Source organism: Mustela nivalis, assembly GCF_964662115.1.
Source record: "Mustela nivalis genome assembly, chromosome: 11".
Classification (NCBI taxonomy): domain Eukaryota; kingdom Metazoa; phylum Chordata; class Mammalia; order Carnivora; family Mustelidae; genus Mustela; species Mustela nivalis.
In genome coordinates, this window is record NC_139030.1 from 98,664,800 (window position 1) to 98,680,136 (window position 15,337).

Below are 15,337 nucleotides of genomic sequence, written 5' to 3' on the forward strand. Positions count from 1 at the left end.
AATTTTATTTTTAGAACAGATTTCTAAATGTTGATTTACAGAAAGCTTTTGAAAATAAGATTTTTCCTGGGGCGCCTGGGTGGCTCAGTGGGTTAAAGCCTTTGCCTTTGGATCAGGTCATGATCCCAGGGTCCTGGAATCGAGCCCCGCATCAGGCTCTCTGCTCAGTGGGGAGCCTGCTTCCTCCTCTCTCTCTCTCTCTCTCTGCCTCTCTGCCTACTTGTGACCTCTGTCTGTCAAATAAATAAAATCTTTTAAAAAAAAAGTAAGATTTTTCCTGTATCCCATGCCCGATTTTCCCTATTATTAACATCTTATATTAGAATGATGCATTGTCATGATAAATAAATCAATATTGAAACATTATTAGTAACTAAAGCCCATATTTTAGTTTCATTTCCTTAGTTTTTACCTCAAGTCCTGTTCCAGGATCCCATTCAGGACATTTTAGTTAGTCATCATGTCTCCTTAGGCTCCTCTCGGCTGTGACAGTTTCTCAGAAATTCTTTGTTTTTGATGACCCTGACAGTCGTAAGGAATGGCTGGTCAGGTATTTCATAAATGTCCTTCAAGTGGGATTGTCTGATGTTTTTCTTCTCATTACGCTAAGGTTAGGAGTTAAGGGGAGAGAGACCACAGAGGTAGGTTACCATTCTCATCATACTTAACCACAGTTGATGTTAACCCTGATGACCTAGCTGGGGTTACATTTGTCAGGTTTCTCCACTATAAAGTTTCTCTTGCCTCCCTTTCCATAATGTGCCCTTTGTTGGCAAGTCACTCTTCACGGACCACCCTTAAAGAGTGGGACTTGTAATTCATGTCTTCGTTAGCAGATAGATACATACATTGTTTGAAATTCTCTTGGGAGCATTTCTCTTCTCCCATTAGTTATGATTCAATACTGTTTTGTTTACTTCATTGCTCTAAAACTGTTACAGTTTTGGCCATGAAGAACCCTTTTGGGCTCCTATATCTCTTTGACATTGTGCCATCACTGTGTTTTTGAGCACTTCCTTACCCCTGGCATTACAAGACGCTCCAGGCCCATCCTATATGTTTCCTCTTTCAGGCCTAGAATAAACCATTTTTCTAAGGAGCTGGTGGTTCTTTTCATTGGAGAGTGGTATTAGAAATGGACCCTGAGTGCTAGATATGCTTATTACTACCTAGGAATCATAGTTTTTAGACCCTGTCAGCTGACAGAGAAAATTAATATATGTATGTATACTAACCCACGTATATGCACATAGCTATAAATACTTCTCTCTCAAGCTATGTGTGAATTCATGTTGATATCTCCGACTCTAATGGCTTTCCGCATGGATCATTTTACCCTTCTCCCTTTGTTTGTCTGTAATATCACTCTCCAACAGTGGGAAATCTGGTTCCCATCATCTGCCATCTATTGACTTAATCATCCAGTTCCCATGTACATGGACATTGTTGCATACATCCATGGGCAACCACTTTATCAACCAGCATACAGTGCCTTTGTGCAGTTCCATTTGCTTTAGAAGAGTCCACTAATTTTCAGAGTTACTTATGTCCACATTTTTTCCCCTCTCCCCCTTCAGTAAAATTGTTTCGTCCACTTGTAAAACAGATTCTTTTGTCATTAAATCCTGGGATGTCCCAACCACCTAAATGATGTTTTATAAAATTCTCATACATTTAGAGTCACTCTTCCTGCTTTAAAGGTCTGTTGGTTTTGATAAAAGTGTCACATATCCACATTGATAGCACCATACAGAATGGTTTTACTAAGCAAAGAATCCCCCTGTGATGCTCCTATTCAGCGCTCCCCCACCAACAACCCCAATCCTGCTATCTACTGATCTATTCATCTTCTCTATAGTTCTCTTTCCAAAATATCTAAAAATGGAACCGACACAGTACATTGTTTTTTCACAGACTGCCTTCTTTCACTTACAACATGCATTTAAGCTTCCTCCACATCTTTGCATGGTTTGATAGCTCATTCCTTTTTATCACTGAAAACTAGTATTTTTTTTTTTTTGTATGGATGGATATACCACAGTTTATCACATGACCTATTGGAGAACATCTAAATTACTTCTAGTTTTGGACAATTATGAATAAAGATTCTATAAACATTTTCATGCAGATTTCTGTGTAACCATGTATTTAAATCCATTGGGTAAATATCTAGGAGCATGAATGCTATATTTCATAGTAATAGTACATTTAGCTTTGAAGAAACAGTCAAATTGTCTTCCGAAGTGATATGGAGTAATATGATATGGAGGCTGTACATTTTTTTATTCCTATTGGCAATGGATGAGAGTTTTGTTGTTATGCATTTTCGTCAGCAATTTGTGCATTTATTTTTTTAGATTGTTGCCATTTATCATAAGAATGTGCTGGTATTGTTCTGTTGTTTTATTTTAAATTTCTCTAATGACAAATGATGTTTGACTTTTTTTAAAGACTTTATTTGAGAGAGAGAGAGCAAGCACACGTGATTAGCAGGGAAGGACAGAGGGAGAAGGAGAAACAGACTCCCCACTGAGCAGGGAGCCTGATGCAGAGCTTGATCTCAGGACCCTGGGATGATGACCTGAGGCAAAGGTGGAAGTTTAACCAATTTAGCCACTCAGGCACCCCCACATCTTTTTATATGCTCATTGACTCTCTGTATGTCATTTGTAGTCAGGTGTCTGCTCAGACTTTTGGCCATTTTTTTTAAATTGGCTGTTTTCTTACTGTTTAATTTCAAGATGTTTTTAGTATATTTTAGATAGACACCCTTTATCAGATATATGTTTTGCAAATATTTTTCTCTGAGTCTGTGGCTTTTTTTTCATTCTATCAACATTGTCTTTTTCTATAAATTAGAAAATTCGGCTCTATGCAGAATTTTTAAATTTAATTTGATTTTTTAATTCTAATAAAAATTTAATAAAAATTCTAATAAAATCCAAAATTGTTAAAAAATCCAATTTTAGTAAAGTACAAAGTAAAGTTTTTCTTTTGTGAATTATACCTTTGGTATTATATTTGAAAACTTCTTATCAAACCCAAGGTCATGTATATTTTCTTCTGTGTTTTCTTTTAGAAGTTGTAGTTTTATGTTTTACATTTAGCCTTATTAAAGTTTTTTTTTTTTTTTTAATTTTATTTTTATTTATTCGACAGACAGATCACAAGTAGGCAGAGAGACAGGCAGAGAGAGAGAGAGAGACAGACAGAGGGAAGCAGGCTCCCTGCTGATGCGGGACTCGATCCCAGGACCCTGAGACCATGACCTGAGCCAAAGGCAGCGGCTTAACCCACTGAGCCACCCAGGCGCCCCTAGCCTTATTAAAGTTTTAACTTTCTTATGAATTAATGTTTTAGGCAATTGGGCTTGTAGAAAACATTAATTTATTTGACACAAGGAATACTTTTCTTTCTGTGCCTGTTTTATCCCCTCAAAAAAGAATGGAGTAGAGCAGAAAAGACATAATTAGTCCATATGATGACTGATGAGTTCAGAAAGAAGCTATTTTCTTTATGGATTTACAAATGGTAGTACAATAACTTCTCATTACTTCTTGCATTTCTCATATACTAATTAAGCTTGATTTAAAACACAAGATAAAAAGTTACATACAAACCCCAAACTTTTCACCAATGCCAGGGATGACAGAAGAATGGCGAGAAATATCACTCCAGCCAATTCTAAGGTTAAAATTTGAATTGACATTTTTTTTTTTTTTTTGGAAGAAGGAACATAAGAGGCAGAGACAGATCTCATTTAATGAAATCATTATGACTCTCAGCATCAACCTAACCTGCCTTCAGATTAGGACATTGCTCTCATAGCAACATCAGTTGTTTGTAGAGCATTTATTTTGCCTTTTCCTCCTTAGCAAAAAACAAATAACAAACAAACAAAAAAGAAACCAAAAAGAAAAAAAAAAAAACAACACAGCACACACACACACACACACACACAACAATAAAACACATTTAAATCTATGACTTTTCTACTGAATACTACTTTGGCACATCCCATAAATTTTTTCATGTACCATTATTATTGTTAATTTCTCAATTTTCTGCAGCATTAATTTTCTCCTTACCTTAATAATGACCTTTCTAACATTTTTAATATAATGACTTTACTTTCTAATCAGTATATCTAATTTATACACCTTCAAAAATTTTTATTGCTGCATAATCCTTTATTTTTGGTAGTTTTTTTTAGTATTGGAAATAAAGTTACATTCTATACTTCTGTGCTATAAAGTTTGATTTACATTTTTTGTCAGCCATCAAAAAGAGAAAGAGTTATTATTAAAGCTTCCCATTAGTACTGCACTTCTGTCCATTTTTTTCTAATTTATAGCAGATTTCAGTTTTCTATTTTGATATGTTATGTGATGCATAAAATTTCATGACAGTTTTATATTCATTGTGAAATATACTTTCTGACAGGATATCTTCATTTCATTTAATATTTCTGCTTTAGTTTCTATCATATTTGTTATTGGTATTGTGATTATTTTTTTATTGTACTTGCCTGATATATTTGCCTCCTTTTTCATCATTGAGTCTATTTTTATTTAGCAACTTTGTATCAGATGGGGCTTTAGAAAATGTCACATAGATGGATTTCTCTCTTATTCTCATACAATCTAAAGATAATATTTTTAAAAGAAGGACACTTTCACAATTACATTTGTAGGCTTAATAAACTAGTTAATTATATATTTCCAATTTATTTTGTAATGTCTCCCATTATGTTTCCTTCCTTCTTCCTCGTCTCTCTCCTCTTCCTCCTCCTTCTGTCCCTCTCTCCATCCTTTTCTTCTTCTTCTTTTTTTTTTTTAACTGACTTTTACTATATAACTATATTTTCTTTGTTTTCATCATCTCTGATATTTTGGAAGAGGTCCATGCTGTTTTTTAAGCCACTAATAGTTACTTTAGTTTCAAAATCTCTTTGAGTCCAGGAATGACAAATGTGTGATGTCTTCTCTTCCCTTCCAGGGAAGATAGTGTAAATGGATTAGAGCACTTTCCCCTGGAGCCTGGATAGGACCTCAACAAAGCCCTCAGGCAGTCATTACCAATTAACAAGAGTTGGAACAGGAAGCTGAAATCTTCTTGCCATCCTTGCTTTCTCCAATTTAATGAAGCCAGTGGTTCCCAAACGTTGCTGCACATTGGAAGTAGTGGACCAGCTTTAAGTTGGACTCCAAACCAATTAGATGAAAATGCCAGAGGGTGGAAGTCAGGCATCACTGTTTCATAAAAATTCCTAGCTGATTCCAATGCACAGCAAAATTTGACAACTACTGAGTTTAGGCTTAATTTTATGTCCTACTCCTCTTTTCTTCCCACTTCTGTTATTATCACTGGAATTAAAACTCTCTCCCTCTTTCTCTCTTCCTCCCTTTCTCTGTCCCTTCCCTTCTTCCTTCAAACCATTACATATTTTCTAACTTGAAAACACATTTGGAAATTGACACCCACTTTTATAACCACACTTTATAAGAACCAATTTGAGTATCTCTCAGTTCCAAATGGTTCAAGGTTTGCAATCAGTCATGTTATACTATTACCTTCACATTTTGAGAATTTTAAAGTTTGTTTTCTCTCTCAAGCAGTACAAATACACCTTTAAATTTTTTTCCCAAATAATTTTTATGAATGATACAAGTATTGCATATTTGAGAGTATTTTCACACACAAAATTTGGCTGGGTACAAAATTATTAGATGACATAGTTTCTCTTAAAAATTCTGTAGATATTGGGGTGCCTGGGTGGCTCAGTGGGTTAAGACGCTGCCGTCGGCTCAGGTCATGATCTCAGGGTCCTGAGATCGAATCCCCCATTGGGCTCTCTGCTCAGCAGGGAGCCTGCTTCCCTCTCTCTCTCTGCCTAACTCTCTGCCTACTTGTGATCTCTCTGTCAAATAAATAAATAAAATCTTTAAAAAAATTCTGTAGATATTAACCTATTGTCTTCTGATATTTTATCTCATTTTTAAAAAGATTTTATTTATTTATTTGCCAGAGAGAGCACAAGCACCAGGAGCAGCAGAGGGAGAAAGAAAAGCAGGTTCTCCGCTGGGCAAGGAGCCCCATGTGGGACTCTTATCTCAGGACCCTGATCTGAGCTGAAGGCCCACACTTAAGCATCCTGTCTTATTTTTTTTTTCCTTTGTAATTAACTTTTTTTTTTCTTACCTTTTTTGTTTGTTTGTTTTTGCCTAAGGCCTTGCAAAATTTCCTCTTTATTCCTTTAATCCCAAAGCTGGGCTAGAAGGTGCAATTCATTTGCTTGGATGCAGTTGGTGCTTTCAACCTGTGGATACAAATATATTTCCAGCTCAGAAAAGCCATTATCTCATAGCTTTGGTTATTTTTTTTTCTCTTCTACTTAAACTGATTTCTCCTTTAAGAGCACTGATGCTCTGAGCTGGCTTTCCATTATGTGCCTTCCGTAACTATGTTATATCTGTCGTTTTAATCCCTCTGATTTTGCTTCTGGAAGCCAGGGGAACTTTTCAAGTTCATCTTTCATGAAATGGATTTTAAGTTTCATAATATGATTGATATTTCTACTACTTGTCATGTGAATTCCATTTTTACAATTCCATTTATCCAAGGATCTTTTACATTCTCTGTTTCTGTGTTTGATTTTTAGAGTATCCTGTTCTTGTTTTATGCATGCAACTTATTTTATCTTTTTTGGTGAGATGAGTAACATTTTAATTTTCAATGATCATTTTTTCCTGCACCATGTCTTTTTCTTTCAGTTTCCTTCTTTTCTCTTGTTTTCTTCTTTGCCTTTTAAACTAGGTACTTCGCGGCTGGGTGAGGGGTATGGAAAACTTTGATTATTTGCTCATATTTAAGAGTGGGGGTTCTAATGGGCTGATGGGGAGCTCTCCAAGTGCCTTGGTGCTATTTGTCTTCTGTGAATCACTGAAAAGCTTTTACTATACCCGTTGTCAGGATTGGGAGGGGGATTTTGGTACCATAGGATGGTCCTATCCCCTAGAGTAGGCTCATCCATTTCTTTCCTGGAAAATAAAGACCTGCATTCTGGGAGCCAATGGAAGAAGAGACTAAACTCTAGTATTCAAGATGCAAACACGTACTTTTTGCTTTTGGTACAGAACCGGGGGGGAGGGTCTCTATTTGTGTCCCCCAGCCTAGCAATTCTTCATTTTACTCCATCATATAAAATGCAGGCTCCTGCTGGGCTGAAGAAATAGCACTGAGTGACAGCATGTCAGGAGAGAGCAGTAGATGTTGGTATCTCTTAACTCTCCCAAACCTCCTAATTTTCCTGTAATCTTTCCCCCTCTTCATCCTGTTTTCTAGAAATGCTGGTGTTGCTAATTCCTGACTCTCCTGAGGCAGTCTGTGGTTGGTTGGGTTGATTATCAGTTTATCCTACCTATAGTATAGAATTTGGCTTTCTCAAATCTGTTAAGTCAATTTCCACATGTCTGTCTGTTTTCCAGTGTCAAAATTTTACTTTTATTTTCTTTTCTATTTTTTCTACCTACATGGAGATATATGTAAATATATGTCTCTATTGTATAATACTTTTACAAGGGCTTTGGGAGAGAGCAAAATGGGATGTTACTTCAAAGTTCCAACTTTACCTGGAAGTCTCATTACCTTTTTAGATCTTTTGGAATCCTTGTCAATTCTGAATTTTAATCTCATTGTTAATCCCATCTGTTTTCTTGCATTGTTTTCAAGGATTCCCAGTGGTTTCCTGATGTTATCTTCTGAATCTTACAGTAGATCATTTTCAGGGATAACCTCCTTCTTCGAGTCAAATGTTAGCATTTCTTTACACTTTGTATTTTTTTCCATGAGTCTCACTTAGGTTTTTAGTATTTTCACCCCTTCTATTAGAAGGGTAAATATATCCAGAGTTGGTGTTTATGAACAGACAGGGAGCTTCCCAGCATCCTACTGTTTGGATCCCATTGGCCACTATTGGGTCCCATGTCCAAGGGAATCTGAGACAGCCGGTTAATATCTAGGATTTTCAGCCCCGATGTGTGTGTCCATGTGATAATAGAAGGGGGTGTTTGAAGCAAGGAAGAAGGTGACAGGGAATGACAAGTCATAAGCAACAAACTGTCTTTGCTTCCAGCTAGTGATAATCATGATTGTATTTTCTGTAAGTAAGCTATGGATACTGACTAGCATACATGAAAGTCCTCTTTATGTGAGAAAGATGTGTGTAGTTTTCCATCCCTGGTAGAGCCCTTCTTTTCTGGAGCGAGATCAATATAGACATTGTCAATCATAGAGTAAACCAATTTTGCTTCTGCTTTTGTGCTGGCTTCCAGAAAGCTCCAAGATAATTTCTGTCCTACCGTTGGTAAGCATTATTTCTTGTGGTACATATTCTCTGAACTTACTTCACTCCCAGCTTCATTTGAACTTGCTTTACCCTTCGTTTTTCCCCAACCCCTTCTCACGTAATCCTATTTTATTTCATTTTAACCTACTGCATGTATTTTTGCAAGTACTCTCCTGTCTCCTCAATCCTTCTGGAATGAGGCCAAGTCTAAATAATAATTAATTACCTATTGATGTTTTTATAGCCTGATATTAAATTATACTTGAGAATTGGGACTATGTTATACTGATCTTTATATCTCCTTCTATGTTTCCTCATACACAGCAGCACCCAATCATTGTTTGTGGAATTGGATTGATGCGGCCCTAGGGCCGCCTGAGTCCATCAGTTCTCTAGATGTGGCCTGCCTTTTCTTTTCTAAGAGATCTTAGGATTACAGGTATCAACCGGTTGATGTATTCATGGTCAGGTAACTGGAAATAAGGCATCCCCACCCATGTAGTTCAAAGTGTGAATTCCCGGACTATTTTGAGATTGTTATATCAGACAAATGCTTAAAGGTATTGATCTGATTTGACTAAGTAACAGCTCAGCCAAGCCAGCACACAGATGCCAGAGTCACGCTGGGCCACAACAGCTGGAGACAGGCATAGGAAACTAGAAATTATTCAGTTGCTGCCCCTCCAAACTATGTTTGACATGCTATTTATCTTCTCCCACTGAAACTCTCTCTTTCCAAATAAATGGGGGTGGGTGATAGCTTCGGGGTTGTTTACCTTCTACTGAACAAACAAGTCTGAATTAGGAATTAGAAGCAGTGAGTCTAAAATGATGAACGCGCTTACCCTGGCATTACTTAGAAAATGGGAAAAATAAATTAGATTACTACTTGGAAAAACTCATTGGTTTGGAGAGCAGCAGGGACTTAATTGCAGGTCTAAAGCGGCGCAGCCTCAGTTCTCTTCAACGAAGCGAAGACCTTGCTTGGAGCAACAGGCAGAAAGGGGATCCCTCAGCGGGTTCTGTGATGTGTGGCAAGAGCAGGGCAGAACCCGAGATCTTCCCTCTGAACGACACGGTGATGCTCCATTTTCATGTGCCCGGGGTGATTACCTGGTATCTTATGCAACACATTTCACAGGCGAGGAGAGCCTCAGGGCACATCTTTTTGTCCCACAGGATGCGTTAGGAGCGGCAGGGTGAGAGAGCCTGAGAAGGGAGTGAACGGATTTTTATTTCTTCGGCAGAATAAACAGGATGTTTTACTCCGTCAACAGCTGTCCTTGATGTGGTATAGTCCTTTGGAATAACACACAACAACATAATGCAGTTTGCTGGAAATTCTAATTAAAATGAGGTACTTGTCTCCTGCTTCAGCCAAATGAAATTATGGAACAAGACTTGCAAGCAGCAAGGACTCATTTCAACAGTGCAACTACCCTGAAAAATAGCCGTCCCTAACCGATAAAGTCAGGTTTCAGAAGCATGGGACGTGAGGTGACTAGCGGTCCCAGCCAGAAGCAAGTGCGTGCGTGTGTGTGTGTGTGTGTGTGTGTGTGACTGTGCATATAGAATGGAAAGCTAAGGACTCTAAAATTCAAATAGCAGTAATAGAACACGTGTTAATATTGACATGCAATATAATACACTAGAAGCTTCCCACAAGGCCAGCCTCCAGTTATATGGCGCAGGTTGACCTTTTAGGTAAAACCACCCTATAATGAGGTCCATTTGTTACTTCAGAAATGACTGCTCTGGCTGAGGCCCAAGGTCTGCTGGTTGCATGTTGCCTCATCAATAAAATCCCAACATTTTAATAAGGAATGGCATTCCATGTCTCCAGAGACTTCTCTGTGGACCTAGGTATATTTATAAACTAGACTGTGTAAGAAGCTAAAAGAGAGGGTACAGGAATCCATCGTCACTCACACCAGAAAACATTTGTATGGATGTGGCACAAATATCTTGCAATTTAGTTTACCACAAGTAACATGAACGGATATTGCCTTGACCAGTACTTTCTAAATGCCCAACACTGCGTGTTATCCACTGCTTCACTGAAGAATCCCCTGACACCAGTCATCCTTCCCACTGAAAAACGATTGAAGCATATTCAGAAAGGATAAGAAACCTGCTTAAGGTCCCCCAGGTAAAGAGTGGTGGACCCAGGATTAGAATTCAGGTAGCCTGTTCCAGACTCCGGGTTCTCAGATACAAATACCAATAAGCAACATTTTACTGGTGAAATGAAGGAAGTGTACAGAGGCAACAGGTCAAGGTCACCTGGCAAATGGCAAGGCGGAGGGGGCCGGAGGCTGTTTTGGCTGTGATGCTCTTCTCCTCTTTCCACTGTGCCGTTCCGAGCGCCGAGCAAGGCTTCGAGACGCCTGAGTCAAGGGTTGGCTGTGACTGCACCATCTTGTTGGTTTTGAATTACACCTTTCTTCTTAAAGCCATAAAAAATGATTTTTTAAGTAAAAGGATGCATCCTTTTATATTTGTCCCCACTTTTCTTTTGTGGATGGCAGCTGGGCGCCGAGAGGAAAAAGTAGGTGAGGGAAGACGAAGAGCGATGGGGACATTACTCGACGTTGGAGATTTGGAAATCGTTCCTCATTTATAGGAATATATGAGGGATCCTGCCTTGTCTATGACTTAGGCTGATACGGCAGATATTTCCCTCTAAATCTCAGTGATCGGGTACATGGACAGGTTTACTATAAGAGCTGAATGTTAGGACTCCAATGAGGTCCATTAATTCAAAAATAACTATTCTCTTTGCAGCCCGACCCCCGCCTCCCGCCCCCCAATATGAAGATGCCAGCAATCACAGCGTCATACAAAGCTAAGAAGCCGGGGGAGAGGCAATCGTACTGATGAGCTTGGCCGCAGAGGTGGTGGGAGAGGATGCCAGGAAAGACAACTTTCTTAGTGAAGCAAGAGTGATCCGTTAGGTTGGACATCTACAGCAGTGTGTGTTCGGGGAATGCCAGTTAATCGTCATGTGCACTTGGGAACATGTAATTAACAAAGCACAACTACTTGCATACACACGCACGTCATATAAAATATCCAGACGTAAACTAGTGGTCCTGTCTGTGCTGAGTTTACTTCTTGAGACGGAAAGGCAGATGGAGATCAAAGATTGAGGAAGTCAACAGCGGCCTTTTGTGGTTTTGATAAGAAGGAGTTACAAATATCGACAAAATTCAAAACCAATAAAATGCGACTTCTATGGTATAGATTCATCTGAATTTCTTTCTTAAGATTTTTTTTTTTTATCTGAGAGAGAGAGAGAGAGAGAGAGAGTGAGCAGGAGGAAAGGGGAGGGAAAATCTGAGGAAGCCGGCTCTGGGGTGAGCTAAGGGCTTCATCCGACCATCGTGAGATCATAGCCTGAGTTGAAACCAAGAATCAGGCATTTCATCGACCAAGACACTCAAGCGCCCCAGAATTTTTTCTTTTTTCTTCTTCTTTGTTTTTAATCTCAGGACATCTCTTCTATTTCTGGGAACTGCTGGTTACTGTACTTCTCCTCTCAAGGTATGCAATTCAGCTTATATCTGAACTCATTAATAACCATGGCTCACAGTACACCTACTAGGTGCTAAGTGCTTTTTACATATTATAACACTTGTCTTCCTAACAGCGCTCAAGAATCCATAATATCAGCTTCATTTCCTGAGCAAGGAGACTGAAGCTTAGCGAGTTTAAGTAACGTGCCAGAAGGGACTGAGACGAAAACTCAGCTCTGTTTATTTCCAAAGTGCTGAGCCTACTGTCTCTAGGAGAATATATCTGGAGAGTAGTACCCTGACCACGAAACTACAAAAACCCTGATATAATTGGGGAGCCTTTGGGGAAAGCAAGTGGCTACGTCATTAAAATTGTAAAACTATTTGTACTCTACAAACACATTCTAAGAATATACTTGCACATGGGTTCCAGAATGGTTTGAAATTGGAAAAATAAAGTAAAATCATAAATAATGGTCAGTAGGAAACAGGTAAATAAGTGATGATTCATCTTTAATAAGATAATTCATTTTTAATATACTAATTCATCTTTAATATAGGGCAGCTGTTAAAAGGAAAGGATCTCTGCTATACGTACTGATGTAGGAAAATCTTCAGATCATATTAGTTAATCAAGTTATAAAACAGGTTGTATGGAATGATCCTATTGCTTTAAAAATTATTTATTTATGTACTTGAGAGAGAGAAAGAGAGAGAGAATGAGTGGGGGAGGGGCAGAGGATAGGGAAAGAATCTCAAGCAGACTCCCCACTGAGCATAAAGTCCAATGTGGGGCTGGATGTGGGGCTCGAACCCATGAGATCATCACCTGAGTCAAAACCAAGAGTTGGATGTTTAACTGACTGAGCTCCCAGGTGTTCTGGAATGATCCTATTTTCTTAAAACTATGTACATACATGCATGGGTCTTATGAAATCATAGGAAAAAACCTGGAAGGAAGCCTCTGTTTTCCTGGAAAGGAGGTGAGAGTCTAGAAAGAATGGAGGGGACACAAAGGGAAACTTTCAAATTTTTCTTTATAAATGCACATAAATGTTTGCCTCTTATAGGAGCAATGACTCATTATTTAGTTACATAATTAAAAAAAGAAATGGATATTTTAGGAACGAAAGTCATCTGGTAGAAGTGTGTTTGTATTTTCCTAAACTTTTAAGATCTGTTAGGGTACAAGACGTTTTCTCTTTTAGGATTTTGTCTGTTACATCCTTTCCACCCCTCCTCCCCAGTCTTCAGCCAATTTCTGTAATTTAAGCATGTTTCAACAAGAGATAATGAAAAATTGTTTCAGTTAAGAGTCTGGGTGTCGTTCTGTGATATGTTATAATATAGGATCAACAAACACTAACAGAAATCAGCAAGCTTTGGTCCCCTGTTCAAGAATTCCACAAACTGAATGCACCGTTCTGGAACATTATATTGAAGTCTCTAGCAGTCCCCAGCCTAGGCAAGAGCAAGGAGCGACACACTGACCTATGTTTTGAGATGTCAGTGGACAAGTGCTGGAAATTCACTAGAGATCCTGAAGGTATCCATCTGATCTCCTCTGAGAGTCCCCAGTAGAGGCGAAGTAGAGAGCAGGATGGCTTTCCTGCCCTGGGCATTTGCAGAATCCATACCCATGGTCCTCTAATCCTTTGGGAAAGATTTACCTAACAGTTTTGCCTTCAAGCCAGGGCAAAAGTACCATGTGGGCGGGTCCCAGCACCACAGTCAGCATGGAGGGCCGGAGTCAGAGGTACACTCTACCTTAGATTGGAAGGTCGTGGGACTCAAAGAAGTTCCTACCATTGCATTTACCAAGAAGAGGAAAATGTGACATTTTCTATCGATCTAACCAGCTGATCCCAGATCTGTCTACAGTGTTGCCCAAGTGACAATCCAAATTGACTAAAACATAGTTGAAATTATGAGGCAGCCTGGGCCACGGTCTCATTATTTTGATAGCACAAACGTGGCCTTTAATAATATGCTGTGTCATAGTCACGTTTGTCTCAGGAACGTCAGAAGATGATGGCTATTTGTTTGCATTTTTAAAAATATGTCTGGCTATCTGACAAGGTTTATATTCAAATTAAGATAATAACAAAAATTCAGGTTAGTGCTTTGTCCTGCAATTGTCCAGGGCAATAATAAAACCTAGGATGACTTTCCCCCCTCTGTGAGCTCCTAAAGCTATGGTAAAAAAGATCTACAGTAATAGTTCCTTTTGCTTTTGAAATGTGAAGTCTTTAAACAAACAAATAGAATGTGGCATCTCAGATACACTTGCACAACACATAGGAGACGGCTAAAGCTCTTTCCTCAGGGATAAAGACTTGTATATGAAATTATGTCACTCTTCCACATTCTAACACATCATGCTTATGACCCCTAAATTTGGCTTTTGTTTGGTTTGCTAATAATATTTCCTCCTAATCTGCAATTATCAATTTGCCCGTCCTGTTTTACTTTATCCCATTATCCGTATAAGTATCATCTATTTAAGGTTATTATCTCCTGTAGAGCCACCCTGGGCAATGGTTTTACACTGTACGCCAGAGGAGGAACGCTTGAATAGGTCCGGGGAGGTGGGGAGAGCAAGTGGTGGTGGCGGCGGGGGAGGGGGGCAGGTGAGGGCAGGTGGTAAAACCATGCAGGGACCAGGCAGCATCATAAACCCGCGTGCAAGACAGGACATCCTCAATACTGCCCCGAACTCCGTCGCCGCCTTCTGCCAACGAGGCCAGGGCCCTGTCTCTCTTCTCTGTTTTGTGCAGTGCTCAACGGCGTGCCATGCACCGGCGGTTGGGTAAAAATATATAGGATGATGGTAAAAACAGATTAATATAAAGTGCTGAGAAGCCAGGCCTATTAACTCACCTTGAGGTCCTGCCCTGATGGAGAAGCCAGGCAGAACAAATGGGCCTGTAATGCTCCGAGCCAAAAGCCCCCGGTGGGAAGACTCTGGGAGCAGCGTGAGCGGAGGAATTAGCGACCCACTCGGTTTAATGTTCATCGGGATTGAACGCTGCTAATTTACAGCACTTCGGCATTTCGGGGCCCCTTAGCGTCTTTCCAATTATGCTACTGGGGAGGTGACCGGCCCATCCAAGGTCCCCATGGTGACTGTGGAAGCAGAACTTAGCAACAGAGTCCTGGGGTTCCCGGACGCCCGTCCTAATGAAGCCGCATTATTCCCCCGGCTCTTAGCCCCCGCCCCCGCCCCGGCTCAGGGTTCCCTCCGCCCGGGTCTCCCGCGTGCGCGTCCTGGGCCGGAGAAGCAGGGCCATCCCACAGCCGGCTCCGGGAGCAGAGTGCGGCTCGCCTTATATCTGTAGTTAAAAAGCAATAAATCTGAGGTCAGGTAATGAATTCCATTTTGAGTCATCTCATTATGGACATCTATTCGAAGCGTCTATACAGCGCAAGCAGAATGACTGGGAAACCCGGTATAATGGGCTGGCTTTTTTCCCTG

General features: G+C 39.7%; 1 long non-coding RNA gene across 1 annotated transcript; it reads right to left on the reverse strand.

Annotated features, from left to right (window-relative positions):
* Positions 1 to 529: 529 nt before the first annotated feature.
* LOC309843879 lies at positions 530 to 14,962 on the reverse strand. Its single transcript, XR_014300393.1, has 3 exons — positions 14,743 to 14,962; positions 6,202 to 6,319; positions 530 to 605 (listed from the first exon to the last, which is right to left on the reverse strand). It is a non-coding gene; the product is annotated as an uncharacterized lncRNA (long non-coding RNA).
* Positions 14,963 to 15,337: the final 375 nt, after the last annotated feature.